We start from the raw sequence: 17,956 nt of genomic DNA, 5'->3' as shown, positions 1-17,956 counted from the left end.
ACCCATACCAGGCCACATACCCTTGGCACTGGGATGGTGCTTATCCAGGGTGTGCCTACGTGCAAAAACAACGATTATACCACACGTTATATTTCACCACGAACTTTGTGGTGTGAGCAATAATTCTAGGGTCGTCAATCACTGATAACACTGAACTGATGAGCGATAAAAGCTTTCAATTTGTCGCCTATGGCCAATTTTAGGTATTGTAGTTTTTTGGGTTTTTTTGCACGCAATTTTAAAGCTTGACACGTTTGGTGTCTATTTACCCGGCGTGACCCTATATTGTATAAAAAATGGGTAATAATAAATGTTTCATAACATTACAAAAGTTTTTTTTTCCCTGAATTGTTGGTACTTTTTTCATCATATAGTAAAAAATAAAACCCCCAGTGGTGATTAAATAGCACCAAAGGAAAGCTCTATCTGTCCCCAAAGAATGGTATAAAATTAATTTCAGTACAGCATTGCAAGACTGAATAAATGTCAGTCAAAATACCGCAGCATTAATACTGAAAAATGGCCTGGACAGGAAGGGGGTTTAACAACCCGGTCAGCAAATGGTTAAGGGCCCATTCACATCAGATGCATTGGGGCTGCGCTGGGCATTTTTTCCAGTGCAGCCCATACCTTGTCACAAATGGGCACAGTTCACACCACCGCATGGTGGCGGTGTGCACTGACATACCCTACAACCACCTCAGACCATAATTTGCCCATTGAATTTAATGAAATGCCACTTTTCAATAAAGTAAAAAAAAAGTAAAAAGTGCGGTGTGCCAAGATTGGCACATTGGCACTGTGCCGGGGCAACACACATCAGCAGCTGTATGTTGTAGCTGACGGTGTGAATGGGCCTTTACACCTGTTTTCCTACAGGTGCAAAGAGCTCTTTCTTTTCAGTCGTGATGACCTCAAAATGAACAACTCTGCACAAGTTTTAAGTAGCTAAGATATAGAGAACCTCAAGCTAAAAACTACGATTTTTTTCTGTGTTTTGTTCTCTGCACTGGGTCTTTTCCTTCAGTTTTATCTTTGTGGCAAAATCTCTGTGCTGTGTATGTACTGCTCATTTTACTCATGACTACCTTCTACATAATTTTTTGCAGTCCTGGCATCTCCAGGAGGACTAGATTTTGTTAGGCAAACATTTAACCAAGAGGTCTACATTGAGAAATAATTAATGTATGACTGCTTGCCATTTTTTGAGATTCTGTATTAAAGAAGACCTAATCTTTGGCGAGATGTGCCCCAAAAAGGCAAGTGGACCACAAATGACTAGTGCCCAGTATTGCCTGCAGGCCTGCAGCTATTTTCCCCATTACTGACTAACCGTGTCATGTTTCACATAGGGGTCTATTCACAAAGCTGCCGAGGGCAGCCGAGTGAATGACCGATCAGAAGTGAAGTGAGCCGAACACCGTTCGGCTATTCACTTCAGGCTGGTACGGCTGATTTCAGCCGTATATCGGCTGAAATCAGCCGTACATCGGCTTGCTTCGTGTGGCTTCGGATCAGCCGAACATGCTCAGCATGTTCGGCTGACCCGAAGTGCAGAAGGAGTTCGACTCAGCCGATCCAACATCTGGATCGGCTGAGCCGAACCTCCGGCAGGCTTCACACTGCTGTTCGGGCTATTCTGAAAGATCCCGAACAGCAGTGAGAGAATAGCCGAATGCCGCCGAGCGGCATTTGGCTCGGCTGTTCTGCTCGGTCCCTCAGAGGCACCGAGCAGAACAGAAAAAGAGTGAAAAAAGTAGAAAAAAGGCAATAGAAAACGATTGTGCAGAGCTAGCAGTGACAGCTAGCTCCGCCCAATAGTTTCCTATTGTCCGGCGGCTCTGCTGCTGTAAAAAAAAAAAAGTTAAAAAAATGTAAAAACTCTCCCTGGGGCCCCGGGAGCCCCCCGCTCCTGGCCGCCAAGGAGAGAAACACAGCTGTGTCTTTTTTTCTTCATTCTGGCACGAGCGATGTCAGAATAGAGGAAAAAAAAAATTCCCATTCAAAAGCATTGAGAGTTTACTATTGGCTATTTCAATTTGCAATAGCCAATAGTAAACTAGCATTGTTCCCGCCCTCTGCTGGTGGACCTGGTGGGGAACTGCAAAAGAGGGCGGGTACAATGCTAGTTTACTATTGGCTATTGCAATAGAAATAGCCAATAGTAATGTCCCAATGCTTTTGAATGGGATTTTTTTTTTTTTTCTCTATTCTGACATCGCTCCGTGTCAGAATAAAGAAAAAAGACACAGCGGGGTTTTTCTCCTTGGCGGCCGGGAGCAGGAGACTCCCGGGGCGCCAGGGAGAGTCAGATGCTTGGAGATCAGTGTCCCTGGTTAGCAACCAGGGACGCTGATCTCTCTGAAAGTGGCCGGAGCCAGCCGTAAGATCACGGCTGGCTCCGCCCAGCTGTCAGAAGCAGGCTGTCGGCCGGCCAATGGCCGGCCGCTCGGCCAGCTTCGTCTTTCAGCACGGCTCAGCGCTCGACTGAGCCGCTCGGCCGTGATCGGGAGCTGTACGGGCTATTGTGAATAGCCGTACAGCACCCCCTCGGTTCTCCTGAACCGAAGGGGTCCTGGTGCCGAAGCTAGCCGAAGGATCGGCCGAAGCTACGGCCAGATCCTTCGGCAGCTTTGTGAATAGACCCCATAGTGTGTGAGTGAATGTGTCCATCTTAATTGAAGCAGGGCTTTGTTTCCCTTTGTCAGAGTTGCTCCTCTGATGACCGGCTGATCTGATGACTGGTGGCGTAATGATCAGGAAGCAGCAGAAGATTTGCAGAAAGCAAAGAGCTACAGAATAAGTAAAGCACAGGCAGGAAATTCTTGTGCTGCAGGTCCTCAGGTACAGCTTCATCTCCAGCAAGGAGAACAGTGAGCAGCACAGTAGTGACATCACCAAATCGTACTCTAAATCTAATCATACGAGCAGTCAGAGGCAGCAGTGCCTTAGATCTCACACTGAAGATAAACAGTTATGAGGCTACAGAATAGGAGTGCCTGGGCATACCCACGCGTCAGGAAGTGCACTGCTATTTTTCAGGAGATATTCAATACAAAATGATAAATATGTCAGGTATTGTTTAGGTGCAATTAACATTTTTAGATGCCATAAAGAAAAGCAAATCTTCACTTTTTTGAGTTCATGTCTGCTTTAAAAACAAAAAAACTGTACATGGTTACAGAAAATCTGGTAATATGAGTTGTGCAGCATATAGATAATATGAGCAGGTCTTTATCCATGCTCTGTCTCACTTCCCGTGTTGCCTGAGGTGCTATTTTTGAAAATCAGTGCACAGTGAAGTGCCTGGTTGACAGCACAAACAAACCAGAGCAAGAGTAGAGCAGAATTCCGAGTATTTCCTGTGTGATGGAAACTGACATTTGACTGTTGTTATGTGTAACAAATGGCATGAGAGGCACAGAGGATACATTCAAGCTGGAGACAAGTTTATTCATTCTGATTTCATGTTTGAGTCTTTAAAGACATTAATTCAGCTTTCTTCCATTTCTCCGCATTCCTGGTGCTCTTAAAATTGACCTTGATGTTTCACAGGCTGAAAATCGTATGTCTCAGCTGCCAGGTACACCAAATGAATAGCCTAGAAAAATTTCAATCTGTAGATGCAATTGTACTTTAATGTATAAATAAGAAAAAAATTAGAACACTCAAACATATATATATATATATATACTGTACATATATAGATATATATAGATAGATATAGATATAGATATAGATATATCTATATCTATATCTATCTATATCTATATATATAGTATTTATTTTAAAAAGTATAAATATTATAGAGATATTCACATACTTCTGCATCTATACTATCAACACACTTAAAGTGAAACTCCAGGCAGACAGCACAATACAGAGTTGGAAATATATACATGCAATCTGTTTTATATTAGCTGCCACAGGTTTTGCAATTCTGATCAGTCAATTGTGAGGTTCACACACATCACTGCCAGGAATTTCACTTTAATGTTTCCTGCTGCAGCCTGATAGCTTCCTGGGTTAAGTTCCTGCTCAATGCATAGTTGATGATGCTGATTCATTCATGGAGGTAGAGAAATAGGAGCTGCACTGCTAAACCATGACACAAGTAAATCATCTGAATGACTGGGCAGAGGGGTCAATGTTGACAAATAACAAGACTTGCTGCACAGAGTTACAAATCCCTTGGTAGTAGCATAGAACAAAACATAACAAATATATAAAACAAAAATATTTAAAATCTGTATTTAGGGTTTATTTACACGTGTATGTTGTGCGCATTTCCTCAACGCACTTGCTCTATGTTATTTCGTATTTCGTAATTCGTAACTGAACTCAATTCGGATTCGTACGAAATTTCGTTAGTGGCGGTTATATTTTCGTAACTTTACGAACATTCGTTATGATGAAGTTAAAAAGCAAAATACCTTTGTTAATAATATATTGGAGTGGTAGTTGTTTTGTTTATCCAAAATACGAATTCCGTTAACGGATTCCATATTCCGAATTCCGTATTTCGGACTTTAAAAAAAAAACTACCATCAACTCCAATATAAATGTACTTTGCTTTTTAACTTTAATATAACGAATGTTCGTAACGGAACGAAAATACATCAACAGAATTTCGTATTTCCTGCCTGTGTGTGTAACTGTGTATTGTAATGCATCAGCGGATCCGTATCTCGGATAAAAAAAAAATCTTGTCATGCTGTTCAACCTCATTTACAGGGGTAATATTAGTTCCTGTTTCAAAGAAATTCGGATCCGAAATTCGTTAACGGAATTTCGTATTTCGGATATAATTCGGAAACTGCCATTCGGATTTCGGATGCTCCGAAATACAGAATTTCAGGAAAATTCGTACGAATTTCGATTCGTGACGAAACGAATCGCACATGTCTACTCTATGTGCTGTACATTGCGGTGCCATTTATAGTGAATGGCACCCCAATGTATAGTACAGTAGAGATCATCGCACAACATATTGTTGCGCAACAGGGTCACGTACATTATTTCATTCATTGTGGCGCATTGGCAGCCCATTGACAATGGACAGGCTGCCATTAATTAAAACTAGTTATCAAAGTAGTCAGTCAATTTGCATTTTTGCAGAAGGAGGTCATCAATAGCCGACCCCAGTTCTACTTTAAAGAAAAGACGCCGAGGAAGAAAACATTCTCCAACCCACTACTCAACCCTGAGCTAGCGGAAGAACATGCAAAGCTAAAATAAATAGTGGAAAATTCTGGCTTGACAACTTGGTAGAGGTGTGTAAAATACATAACTGGCTGAGCAGAATTACACATCTTCTGGTTTGTTCACTTTTAGCTATTTACTTATGTATGTAGATATTTTCTGCAGTTCTGCTTTAAATATTCTTTTCTCCTTTTATTATGGCTTTTTTATGGCTCCTTTTTTTTATATACAGCTGTCCTGTGCTCCTTACAACTCTGCCTAGCAAAAAATTGTTCTAGAAATGGGTCCTGTAATTTTCAGGTCTTCTTTTGTTTGCATTTTTAAAAGCAATCCAAAGCCAGAGAAAGAGATAGAGAGAGGTAAATTCACAATGTAAACAACTGTTTGAAAGCTAACTTTATTGTCAGGGGTGTTAAAGGCTGGTCATTAACGGAACCTGGAAACAAAGGCTTCTGCTTAGCTCCCCTCTTCTATACACTACAGACCACAAAAGAAAAAGAATACATGCCCCACTCCAAAAACCAGTACTGTTATCAACAGACATGATGTAAATTAGCCGTGCACTTTACATTTGCATATATCACACAAAGATAACATTTGGCTGCAACTGTGCAAGCGAGAATTGTTTCACACAATGCCAGGTTTTACTTGACGTATCGTAGATTTGACAGAGTCCTTCTCAAGGCTGTCACCAAACCTACACGTCTTAAAATCACAAATTCATTATATTAAGATGAGACTTAATTGAAGGCTTGCAGCAGTTTGCCGCAAACAGTCATTTTAAATGTGGCGTGACTGCCTTTAAAAACAAAGCCGTGACTTGGCTTTCATTATGGGCTTTTTCCAGTGGGCGAACAAGTGGGCTGATTATCGCTATTCATGAAAGAGAAAAATATTGTTACACTTTGTAAATGCACTTGAAAGATTGACTTTGATCATGGCAATGACGAAATAGAGCCCACATTGGGAGATAACCAAGGTTGCGATATTCATCAGCCTGCAAGAATGAAACCCAACCCCACCTCTTACTAAAGTAGATTTTGAAGCAGAATCATAATGGAAAATGAAAAATCTAACATTAAAGCTCCAGACAGACTTAAACATTTTAATATAGTTGCTGTACATGCTTATCATGAGACACAATAGGTTTTTAGATTCTAAATCTGAATACAATGGTAAGACAATGGTATACTACATGTAACTAGAAAGAGAGATCTACTGAATATGCTGGCAAAAGTAAGGTGTCAATGTAGTGAGCAAGCTTTAAATCAGTATACTACTGTATATTAGCCATTCATATGTTCTCATCAATACAAATGAATCATCAGTCAATAAACAGCAACTTCAACTAGATAAAGGAACTGGTACATACAGCAATCAGCCATAACATTATGACCATCTGCTTAATATTGAGTATGTCCCCCTTGGCTTTGACACCACTAGACCTCTGAAGGTATCCTGTGATATCAGGCACCAAGCCTTAAGTCCTGTAAGTTGTGAGGTGGGGCCTCCCTGGATCGGACTTGTTTTCCATGCACATCCCACATATGATCGATTGGATTGAGATCTGGAGAATTTAGAGGTCAATTCAACATACCAGACTGGTAGTTGTGTTCCTCAAAGCATTTATGAACTATTTTTGCACTGTGGCTGGGTGCATTATCCTTTTGAAAGAGGCCGCTGCCATCAGGGAATACCGCCTTCATGAAAGGATGTACTTGGCCAGCAACAATGCTTAGGTAGGTGGTATGTGTCAAAATATCATCCATATGAATGGCAGGACTCAAGGTTTCCCAGCAGACCATTGCCCAAAGCATCACACTGCCTCCACTGGCTTGCCTTCTTCCCATAGTGCAACCTGGTGCCATGAAATGTTTTAACAATTTGAGCTACAGTAGCACTTCTATTGGATCACAGTACACAGGCCAGCCTTTGCTCCCCTCAATGAGCCTTGGCAGAACATGACCCTGTCGTCGGTTCTCAAGTTTTCGTTCCTTGGGCCATTTTTGGTAGGTCCTGACCACTGCAGACCAGGAACATTCCACAAGAGCTGTAGTTTTGGAGTTGCTCTGACCCAGCCGTCTAGCCATCACAATTTGGCCTTTGTCAAAGTCGCTAAAATCCCTATGCTTGCTAATTATTTCTGCTTCCAACACATCAACTTCAGAGACAAAGGGGGTGATTTACTAACCTAAACACACACACACACCAGGTGTGTGTGATTTTCACACAGCAAAACGTATTTATCAACCAAAAAGTCTCTAAAAGCATATTTCCACTAATGCCATATATGGAAAAATCATGCACATGATGCATATATAATGCTGCTTCACAGTTTAGACAAAAATGGTTAGCTCATGCATTTACATTCCTTGCATTCATCAACGCAAGCAACACAACATAGAGCTAATTTACCCAACATCACCTTGGAATTCCTTCAGAGCTTTGCACAACACACCTGCTGGGTGTGTACACATTACAAAGGTGTTTAGATTCCACCCATAGATCATGCTGGGAGGGAACACACTGCAGAGGTGTATACACGTTTGTGGTGTGTTTATAAGGTTAGTAAATCAACCCCAAAATGTCCATTTGCTGTCTAACATATCCCACCCAGTTCCAGATGCCATTGTAACAAGATAATCAATGTTATTAACTTCACCTCTCAGTGGTCATAATGTTATGGCTGATCAGTGTATGTTTTAGAAACTGCATAGCAATTACAGAAGAAAAGGTTCCCCAGCCATGGATCAGACCAGATTAGGGCTCAAAAAGTCTTGTCCTTTGTATGGTGCAAATCCAACTATACAGGGTAGTCCATATCCCTCTGGTTGTCACACAGGCAAGATAGAAAATCTAGCGATAAAACAACTATGTAAGTATGCAATAGCTCAAGCACAATCTGGACATTTGGCTTGGTCTCCAAAGATCTAGATCTGTTATCTGAGTTTGTGCTGAGGGCTCCCAACATATTGAGGTTGTTTTGCAACCTAAAAGAGTGAAGTTTAGATGGAAACATAATTAAATGTTATCCAACGGTGCTTTTCTTCTGATACAGAACACTGTCTATACCCCAAGAAGAAATATGTTGTGCTTAATATCAGATTCTGATTGACAGCCAGCAATGGCCAATCAAAAGTCAATTATGACTCCAGGAATGAGAGAGATGCTGCGGTAGAGAGAAAAGTTGGAACAATCAGCCCTTCAACTCAATGTAGAAAAAGTAGAAAGAGTACAGGAGCCACAGATAGCCTGGGACATATTCTAATTTCTTACTGGAGCCCTATTTTGCCTAGAATGAGCCATCTAACTGAGCAGTTCAGGTCATTCATCCTTATTGTACAGAATATATAAGGACAAAATGTTTTGAATTTAGACATAAAGCAGGTCTGATGTCATGTTTTTTGTAAAAGAACAATGCACTCTGTAAAGAAATAACACAGCAATTGTATCTATAAAGTTTCCACCAGTTAATATCGGTCTGAATAAAGTAATTAAACAAATCCTCTGACTAATTCCAGGAATAACATTATTGTAAGTTGTGAACAATCCTGGTAATAAAATAGCCAAGGATTGGATCTTGGAACTGAACTTTTTCCCAATGATGTCATTACAGAAATCCTTACACTGCGGCATTCCATGACTTCACTGGGGCTGTGCAATTCCTGGTGGAGAGGGCTGTGTGAAGTCAGGGACATTTAAGAGTGATTTTTATTTATAACAATAGCAACTATATGTTTTCATTAGATTTACCCATACATCAGTCTCATAAAAAACTGAAACATATTACTACTTATCTAGTTTGGCTTTCAAAGGCAATTCCAAGCATCAAGTAAAAGCAATCAGTGAGATAATAATTCTCTCCTGCAAACATTGCTGCCATTCTAAAGTCAGAACATGTTCTAGTGTGTGTGGCAGAAGTATTGTGTTGAGACTTATGACCTACACCTATACTACAATCATCCTACTCTGACAAACACATATGTATGTATCTACAATGTTGGCTATAGATATGATATGACAGTCAGAAGATGACCATTAAGATTTAATTTTTAAAATGAATATGACATACAAATGTTAAATGATTTTGATGGAGAGTGCATGTTTATGCACTGAGCAGGCATTGTCCATTAACTAGGAAAATACATCCCAAATGATAGTTCCTTTGATATTGGTCGATTGGATATATCCCCAAAGCCTTAAGACTGGCCACAGAGATACAGGGGCTATTCACTAAGCTGCCGAAGGATCTAGCCGTAGCTTCGGCTGGTCCTTCGGCTGGCTTCGGCCCCAGGACCCCTTCGGTTCAGTAGAACCGGGGGGGCTGCTGTACGGGCTATTCACTATAGCCCTACAGCTCCCGAAGTTGGCCAAGCGGCTCAGTCAAGCCAATGGCATATGCCTCGGCTCGACTGAGACGCGGTGAAAGCCGAAGCTGGCCGAATGGCCTGCCATTGGCCGGCCGACAGCTTGCTTCTGACAGCCGGGCGGAACAAGCCGTCGTCTCACGGCTGGCTCCGGCCACTTGCAGAGAGATCAGCGTCCCTGGATGCCAGCTAACCAGGGACGCTGTCATTACACACTGAGAGCGGCCTCTCCGTGTTCTCAGTGTGTAATGACAGATGGCGTTCCTGGTTACCAGTAACCAGGAACGCCATCTGTCATTCCTCCCCGGACGCTCTGGGAGTCTAATAAGCTCCCGGCCGCCCTGGAGAGAAACACTTTCTCCCAGAAAGGTTCACTCTGCTCGATTGAGCAGAGTAAACCTTTCCCTGCTCGTTTTTTTTTTTACATCCCAAATGATAGTTCCTTTGATATTGGTCGATTGGATATATCCCCGAAGCCTTAAGACTGGCCACAGAGATACAGGGGTCTTTTCACTAAGCTGCCGAAGGATCTAGCCGTAGCTTTGGCTGATCCTTCGGCTAGCTTCGGCCCCAGGACCCCTTCGGTTCAGTAGAACCAAGGGGGCTGCTGTACGGGCTATTCACTATAGCCCGTACAGCTCCCGAAGTTGGCCGAGCGGCTCAGTCGAGCCAATGGCATATGCCTCGGCTAGACTGAGCCGCAGTGAAAGCCGAAGCTGGCCGAATGGCCTGCCATTGGCCGGCCGACAGCCTGCTTCTGACAGCTGGGCGGAGCCAGCCGTCATCTCACTGCTGGCTCCGGCCACTTGCAGAGAGATCAGCGTCCCTGGTTACCAGCTAACCAGGGACGCTGTCAATACACACTGAGAGCGGCCTCTCCGTGTTCTCAGTGTGTTATGACAGATGGCGTTCCTGGTTACCTGGTAACCAGGAACGCTATCTGTCATTCCTCCCCGGATGCTCTGGGAGTCTAATAGGCTCCCGTCCGCCCGGGAGAGAAACAATTTCTCCCAGAAAAGTTCACTCTGCTCGATCGTGCAGAGTAAACCTTTCCCTGCTCGTTTTTTTCTTTTTTTTTCTTCTGACATTGGAGCCGTTGGCTGCCATCAGAAGAAAAAAAAATCACCATAGGAATGCATAGCTAGATTCCTATTGGCTATTTCACTTTGCAATAGCCAATAGCCAAAGTGAAATAGCCAATAGATTCCTATTGGCTATTTCACTTTGCAATAGCCAACACTTTCTCCCGGAAAGGTTTACTCTGCTCGATCGAGCAGAGTAAACCTTTCCCTGCTCTGGTTTTTTTTTTCTGACATCGGAGTCGCCGGCCGCCGTCAGTCAGAAAGAAAGAAAAAAAAAGAAGCAGAACAGGAATGCATAGCTAGATTCCTATTGGCTATTTCACTTTGCAATAGCCAATAGCAAACTTGCTATTGCACCCGCCCACTGCTGCTGTCAATCAGCAGAGGGGGACCTGCAGTTCTCCATCAGGTCCCACACGGGTGATTGACAGCAGCAGAGGGCGGGTGCAATAGCTGGTTTGCTATTGGCTATTGCAAAGTGAAATAGCCAGTAGGAATCTAGCTATGCATTGGGATTGGGATTGTTGTATCTATCACCTGTTCATATGATTAACAATCCACACACTTTCCATACTATGGCACATGGGCAGAAAAGGCACAATTTTGCAGGTCAACACCATACATTTTACATGTAACTCATTCATGCACAGTTAGACTTCAATCTTGGTAACTCTGTGAAATTTATTATTTCTTTTGTGTCGTTATTATCCATTCACGTTGGCTTTCTCCAAAGTTCAAAATTCAAGGTAAAAGTTCCATATTACTGTATAAAGAATATTATTATCCATTATAAATCTCATATATCGTATGATCATATATCTTCACACTACACTCAGTGGGGTTGGTTTACTAAAGGCAAATAAGTTATTTACTTTGCAAGGGCATTTTCCCTTAGTTTAGAGAATAAAGTGAAGCTCTGCTTACTTCCATCATCCAATGATAGGCCAGCAAAATACTTTTTTTTTGTATTTTTCTTGCATGTGATTGGCAAATTGAACTTTCACCACATTCACCAAGCTAAGAGAAAATTCCCTTGCACAGTAAATACCCTCTTTGCCTTTAGTAAATCAACCCCAGCAACTCAAGATTTAGGGAACTGGTCTTCGCTGTATGTCTTGATGAAGGAACCCTGCATGATTCTGAAAACTCCCATTGCTCTCTTTGTAATTGTTTCATGATACAATGGGGGAAATTTATCAAAACTGGTGCAGAAAGAAACTGGAGCAGTTGCCCATGGCAACCAATCAGCTTCTCTCTTCAGTTTGTTCAGTTAATATTTGAAAATGAAAGAGGGAAGCTGATTGGTTGCCATGCACTGCTGCTCCAGATTTTGTCTGCTCCAGTTTTGATAAATCCCCTTCAATGAATACTAATTTTAAGAAGGAGGTATGTTGTTAATTTTTCGCAATGAATGTGTGTCATTTGTAAGTTCCTTTAGCACCAAGCAATAAAGTGTTCAGTCCTATAGGGTGTGTGAAGAGCAACACTAATTGAGATTCTTCAAAATAAGTACCTGAAAGGATTGATAGTAAAAGCTACAAGCAGATCTTATAACTTCCTATATACCTATGTTGGCAGTGAAATTGCTCTACGTTAGCTTCAGCAAGCACTAGTTTTACCAAAGAGAGATTTAGAATATGGTTAGTTTGTGCCCACCACTGAGATTAACTGTGGAAGATAAAACAAATCAAAGGAAGTGTGTGGTCAAGACAACATTGTTCAAACCTGTCAGGTCATCTAGTGGTCATTCCCATATTTCACAATTTAAGAAATTATGTTCCTTAGCAATATTCTCAAATAAAAACTTAATTCTTAACCAAAAAATATCCCACGAGAAATGGTTGAGCAGTTTCTATTTTCACAACCATGTCATCATGCAAGATCATCAACTTCTTAAACTAACCCTTCTTGTAAACTTGCTAAAAGGTTTTGCACAACATGATCCTTCCCTTAGTTCTCTGGTGGCACTTCTGTTTCTCCACATTTTAAGTGCAATAGGTCACCCCACTTTCATTGTGTTGGGAGCAGTATTAAAGCCAATAGAAGCATGCAGTTCTTTACAGGCCCCATTAAACACTGTATTTTAAGTTTTTCTCATACAGACACAGAGGTGAGCATTGAAGCAAGACAGTCTTTGGTCCCTAGTAGTTGTCTCAGCATGTTCCATTGCATTTATTATTGATCAAACCTTGTCACTCTTTATTTAACCCACTAAAGATGACCTCAAATTTGTCAAAATTATTTCTTTGAAATATTTTGTGAAGATGGCAAAGATATAATTTGTGGATCTTCTAAACCGCAAGATCAGACAAATCTGTGATTGTCCTATTGTAGGCATGGCTGCCATACACAGTATTATTACTCCGGAGACATATTTTTTCTCTTTCTGAATTGCACTGGGTTTATGTTATTTGGTCAGTTATATGGAAACAGTGTATAAACAAGATCTTCTTTAAGACACGTGTCATGTGATTTTGCAGGCTAACTACTGCATTTCCACTGGATTAATCAAGCATTGGTGTTTGAATCCCATGGAGCATTAGATAAATATTTTCTTACTTCATAAAACAACAGGAAGCCTATGGACCTCTTACAGTACAATCATACAATACCACAATTTAGCTATGCCACATAAGCTTTTCACCTTAGCAGACAAACATGTCAAGTGATTAATCGCCCATTCATAAAATGGTTGGGTGATGGGTATTTTGTAATACCTCTGTAGATTAATTTCATTACATTAATCTTGCATGGTTCAACTAAAAGTTTGCTGCATTTGTGTACACTTGCTTTTGCCAAGCTAATCAATTTTTTAAATCAACACCACCCTAAAACTGAACTCTCCTTGTACTTTCAAAGGAATCAAAAGTAAAGAGGGTGGTAAACAAAAGTGGCAAGATGGCAAAGATGAGCCAATACAAATATCTCATTATGAAACAACTCAACTTTCTCAAAATATCTTACATAGACAATCTCAAATTCCTTCCAGTGACTCAAGAAGATGCGATGGCACAGATGAAGATGCCACAGTTTGTTCCAAAGCATTGAGCTGATTCATATAGAACATTTAATCAAAATTCTAATCTGAAAATGATCAACACTTTACCCTGACAAATTAAAACTATTTCTTAAGCACAAAAAACAAAGGAAGTGAAACATATAACAGGTGTTCTGCTGAAACATTTCGCAACTTTATATTTTATATTTGGCTTCAATATAATTTTTGGTGATGCAACGTGCCAAGTGTAAAATATACCAAAGAGAGCTGCGTGTTTATCAGACTAAGAGAACCCAAACACGCAAAGAAAGAATGGTTTTACTACTTGTTATTGTTCAGGATTTGTACATGACAATACACAAAGACAATCAGAAATAACGTTTTATGAAAGCACTTGGGGAGAAAGCAACTTCATGCTCTATGGTCCACAGCAATATGAAAAAATACAATCACTCCCAGACTGCTCTTTTATAAATTTATCAATGCCAAGGCACACATTTATGGCTATATCTGTTGAACTTTGCTTACAGTGACACTAAACTCATGGAGTTAAATCTTAAAAATGTATTTGAGTACCTTAATGAAAAAACAAAACATTTTTTACAATGAAAAATCAATGTAATTTAACAATACAATGAAGCTGCCAGGACAAGTTCCTATAGAAGCATATTCCTTGTTTTCACATTACTTAAAGCAAAAGTGTACTTTACAACAGGCCTGCTTTAATCCTCTCTACCCTGCCTCTATAATCTGCTTCTCAAAGTGAAGGAAATACTTAAAAATACTTCCTAGATTGGATGAACATGTGACTCATTAAATGTGATTGCGCCTTGGCAATCACCAAGCATCAGAAATGTCACATGGGAAGAGTCCATAGCCCTCTGTAAGCTATGTTGAGTGTCTTAAAGCTTATACAGGGTAGCCCCTTCTGCTTCTGCCACCTGAACAAAGAGATGGGGGTGGAAAGAATAGGTTTTTATCTGACCCTGGAGAAGGAGATATTAAAGTGAATGTTTGCTTTGCCCTACATGGACAAAGCAAGGGTTTACTTCAAAGTAAAGAACCATTTTCACAGATGGAGCTGAAACCTCTTTTCTTTCAAATTTTAAGGGTATCCATGTGGTGAATGTAACATTATCAGCTTCCCATAAGTGAGCAGCTTTCCATATGCTATTTATAGAAAACCTGTTATTACAGAAACATGGAGGCTACCATTGATGACCTGTCCTTAAAAATCTAGTTGCCTGCCTGAAATGCCAATCCATTGGCTTCAATACTTTTTAGGTCACTGACCTAGGTCAAGTATCCAGATCAAAACATGTAAATATGCATATCTGCATACTTGTTCCAAGTTTCACTCACAATGTACTGAAGCCAGTGAGTCAGCATAACTGCCAGGCAATTAGCAATATTAAAAAAGATCAGCAATGGTAGCACTCATAGTTCTCATGATAGGTTTATAGGCTAAAATAGGCTCCTCTCTTGTTTCCTTGCCAAGATCCTCATTCTAGCCAGCTGGAGGCCAATGCTCTGCTCTTGTAAAAAAATTTCTGGTGGACTGATGACCTTTCAGATATAACAGCACATACTAGAGTGTCCATAAATCTACACAGGGGCTGTGAGGCTAACTTTCACCTGCAGGTGGTGCTGTTCATAAAATATGAACTGCAGCTCCTTGTCAACGCAACACGGTGATTTGTTGATGGGGATCATAATCTGAAACTCAATACAGCCTAGAAAACCTCTTTAAGTACATTGACTCTACAAACGGACTGCTATAACTACCATCAAGGTTCAGTTTACAAAAACACATTATTTCCTTACTGACACAGTTTTAATTGTCAAATTTTTTAGCACACCCATGAAACGTACATTAACCTTTGCCCAAGAGAAAGTGTATAAAATGAATCTTTTATACACAGTGCCTAAGGATAAGGCGTAATGGTCACTGAGTTAATATATACACATCTATACATTAAGATACAGTATTCAAACTCCCATTAATTTTCGTAATTTATTAAGGCCAGCTTGTGTGCTTACTTCTTTTTTTGCATTACTGACTACACTTTACCAATTAAACATTGTCAGTCTACACTGTAACCGAATATCAGCTGAAATTCACAGGCGAGATGTAATCTGGACAGGCCATTTGGAATCATTTTTAAAATATGTAAAGGCGAACATTCTTCTGGAAAAATGAATCAGTACGATAAAAATGTCTAGAATGGCAGGATAATCCATTCATAGGAGAACCTGTCAGGAAGGCTTTCACTTATACTGTAAAACTAAACCGGCCCCACAATTTGTTGTTAGACTCAAAGACTGGCTCTTTCAGCTTCGTTAATTCTCTTAGATTTCCCCCCAAATCAGCTAAAACAAACTAAGTACACATGTGTCAGGCAAAGAAAAAAAGCAGAGAATGACCAAACTGAAAGAGTACAACTAGGTCATAATCTTTGGTTCGAGCTGCTTTAAATAGAAGGCTACTGGTGTTGTTACTGTATTTCGGTGTACAGTAGCAAGTGTTTGTGCATAGGTTTTATTTTTAAAATGTAAAGTGAATCTATGCCTTGGCAATGTAGAGCAAAGGAACAGGTACACTTAACTTTCCTCCTCCCCAGCATAACATACTTACCTCCATTTTCTCCCCTGCTGTTCCACTGAGCCACCAAGGCCTGAAAGACAATTTCTGGTGCATCCAGATATGGAGTAGGATGGATATCATTCACTCATGTGATTCCTCCCATGAGACAGTCCTGATATTTGGTGAATGGGGGCAAGGAGAGAGCTCATATTTCTGTGTAAGTTTCAAGTCATGCCCTGGAAATTACAAGGGGGCCCTTCTCTTTGCTGATGTCACTGAACAGCAAAGGGAAGATAAGTAGTCCTGCAGGGGAGGATGGAAATTACATTGTAACTACGGGCTAAATAAAAAAATGTGCACACATGATGCAATCCGTTAGTAGCATCAAAATGGAAGTTTGTGTTTTTCTGAGTCTTGCGCCCACCTGTAACATAGTTTTATTACTTGTAGATCCTGCCAGTGGATCTGTTAATTTTCTACTTCCTTTAACACAGTGGGAGCACTAATTTGTTTTGCAATTAAATCGCAAAGCAGCATTGACACCATGTGGTCAGGGGTAGTCTTAGATAGACATAGTTTTAAATGGACTGAGTAAAAGGCAATTAAAACAAGCCCAACTCCAGCTAACATATACAGCAGCAAAAATAGTTTAAGCATAAATACATTTCTGACATGACACAATATATGGTAACAGTATGATTTTAAACATTTCTCACCCGTTTATCATTAAAAAGCAAACCAGATGAGACAATGTCATCAGTCTGCTGCAGCCTGGAGAAAGTATTTCCTAAATCTCCTCTCCCCAGTGATCAGACTGCAACATTATAATTTTGTAGCAGGTTACAAGGTAAGTGGCTGCATCATGAGGCTGATCTGTTTGAACACAGTTTGAACAAGAACTGTGTGGGCAGTAGAATTTATACAATTGGTGATATATTTGGGTCAGCATTTAGTTCAGGAAGCAGATGCTGACCCTGTATGATGTCTGAAAAAAGATGGCACTGTCCTCCTGGTGAGAAAAGCAGATGCATTGTCAGGGGGAGTATTGTGATCTCTGTGAGAGGATATAAATATCAGTAAGTGTTATACATGTACCTAAAGTATATCTGAAACCAAGAACAAAAATTTTATATATTGCAACTTACCATTACTTAGATATGGTGGCTGCATTACTTTTCTTTTTTTAGCTAAGTTAGTTAATTACAGTAACCTGTTACAGAACATGCCTGTTGATCCTGGTAGACATTTGGTATCCTTATAACTTCCTGTGAACTGAACTGAAATCTTAAACAATGTTATTAGCTTTCCATGCTATCTGTGAACTGCAGGAGTAGACGGGGAGTTGTTTGTGGTCCAAATTAGGAGAGCAGCCTGGGTGACAACGCTGCTCCCCCATAGATATGCTACAGTGAGTGAGTGTTGCCAATGTTTTAGTGGCAGGATCACCAAGTGAAAATAAAAGGAAAGAATGTGCTTCAACATGAAGAATAAACCTAATGTCAGGTCCACTTTAAGCAGTGGATGCTAAACACAGTTAGGTTGATCTACTAAAGGAGTTCTTCACACAGTATATATGTATATATACACTGAGTGGCCAGATTATTATGACCACCCCATCAGTACTTCGTTGGGTCATGAGATAACTCCACGAGATGACTTAGTTGGGCCGCCTCGTGACTCCACGAGATGTTGAAAGGTGATGCGAGGAATCTGACACTGCACT

The 17,956-nt window shown here is 40.6% G+C and overlaps 1 protein-coding gene across 1 annotated transcript in view; it reads right to left on the bottom strand.

The window, feature by feature from the left end:
* ERC2 (ELKS/RAB6-interacting/CAST family member 2) overlaps window positions 1-17,956 on the bottom strand; it is a 617,894-nt gene that overhangs the window by 18,135 nt on the left and 581,803 nt on the right. The gene's annotated exons all lie outside the window — the stretch shown is intronic.

This window comes from Nanorana parkeri, unplaced genomic scaffold, assembly GCF_000935625.1.
Source record: "Nanorana parkeri isolate BGI_ZX_2015 unplaced genomic scaffold, ASM93562v1 scaffold231, whole genome shotgun sequence".
Lineage (NCBI taxonomy): Eukaryota > Metazoa > Chordata > Amphibia > Anura > Dicroglossidae > Nanorana > Nanorana parkeri.
The sequence above is the reverse complement of the archived record's forward strand: the minus strand, read 5'-3'. Positions and strand labels throughout refer to the sequence as shown.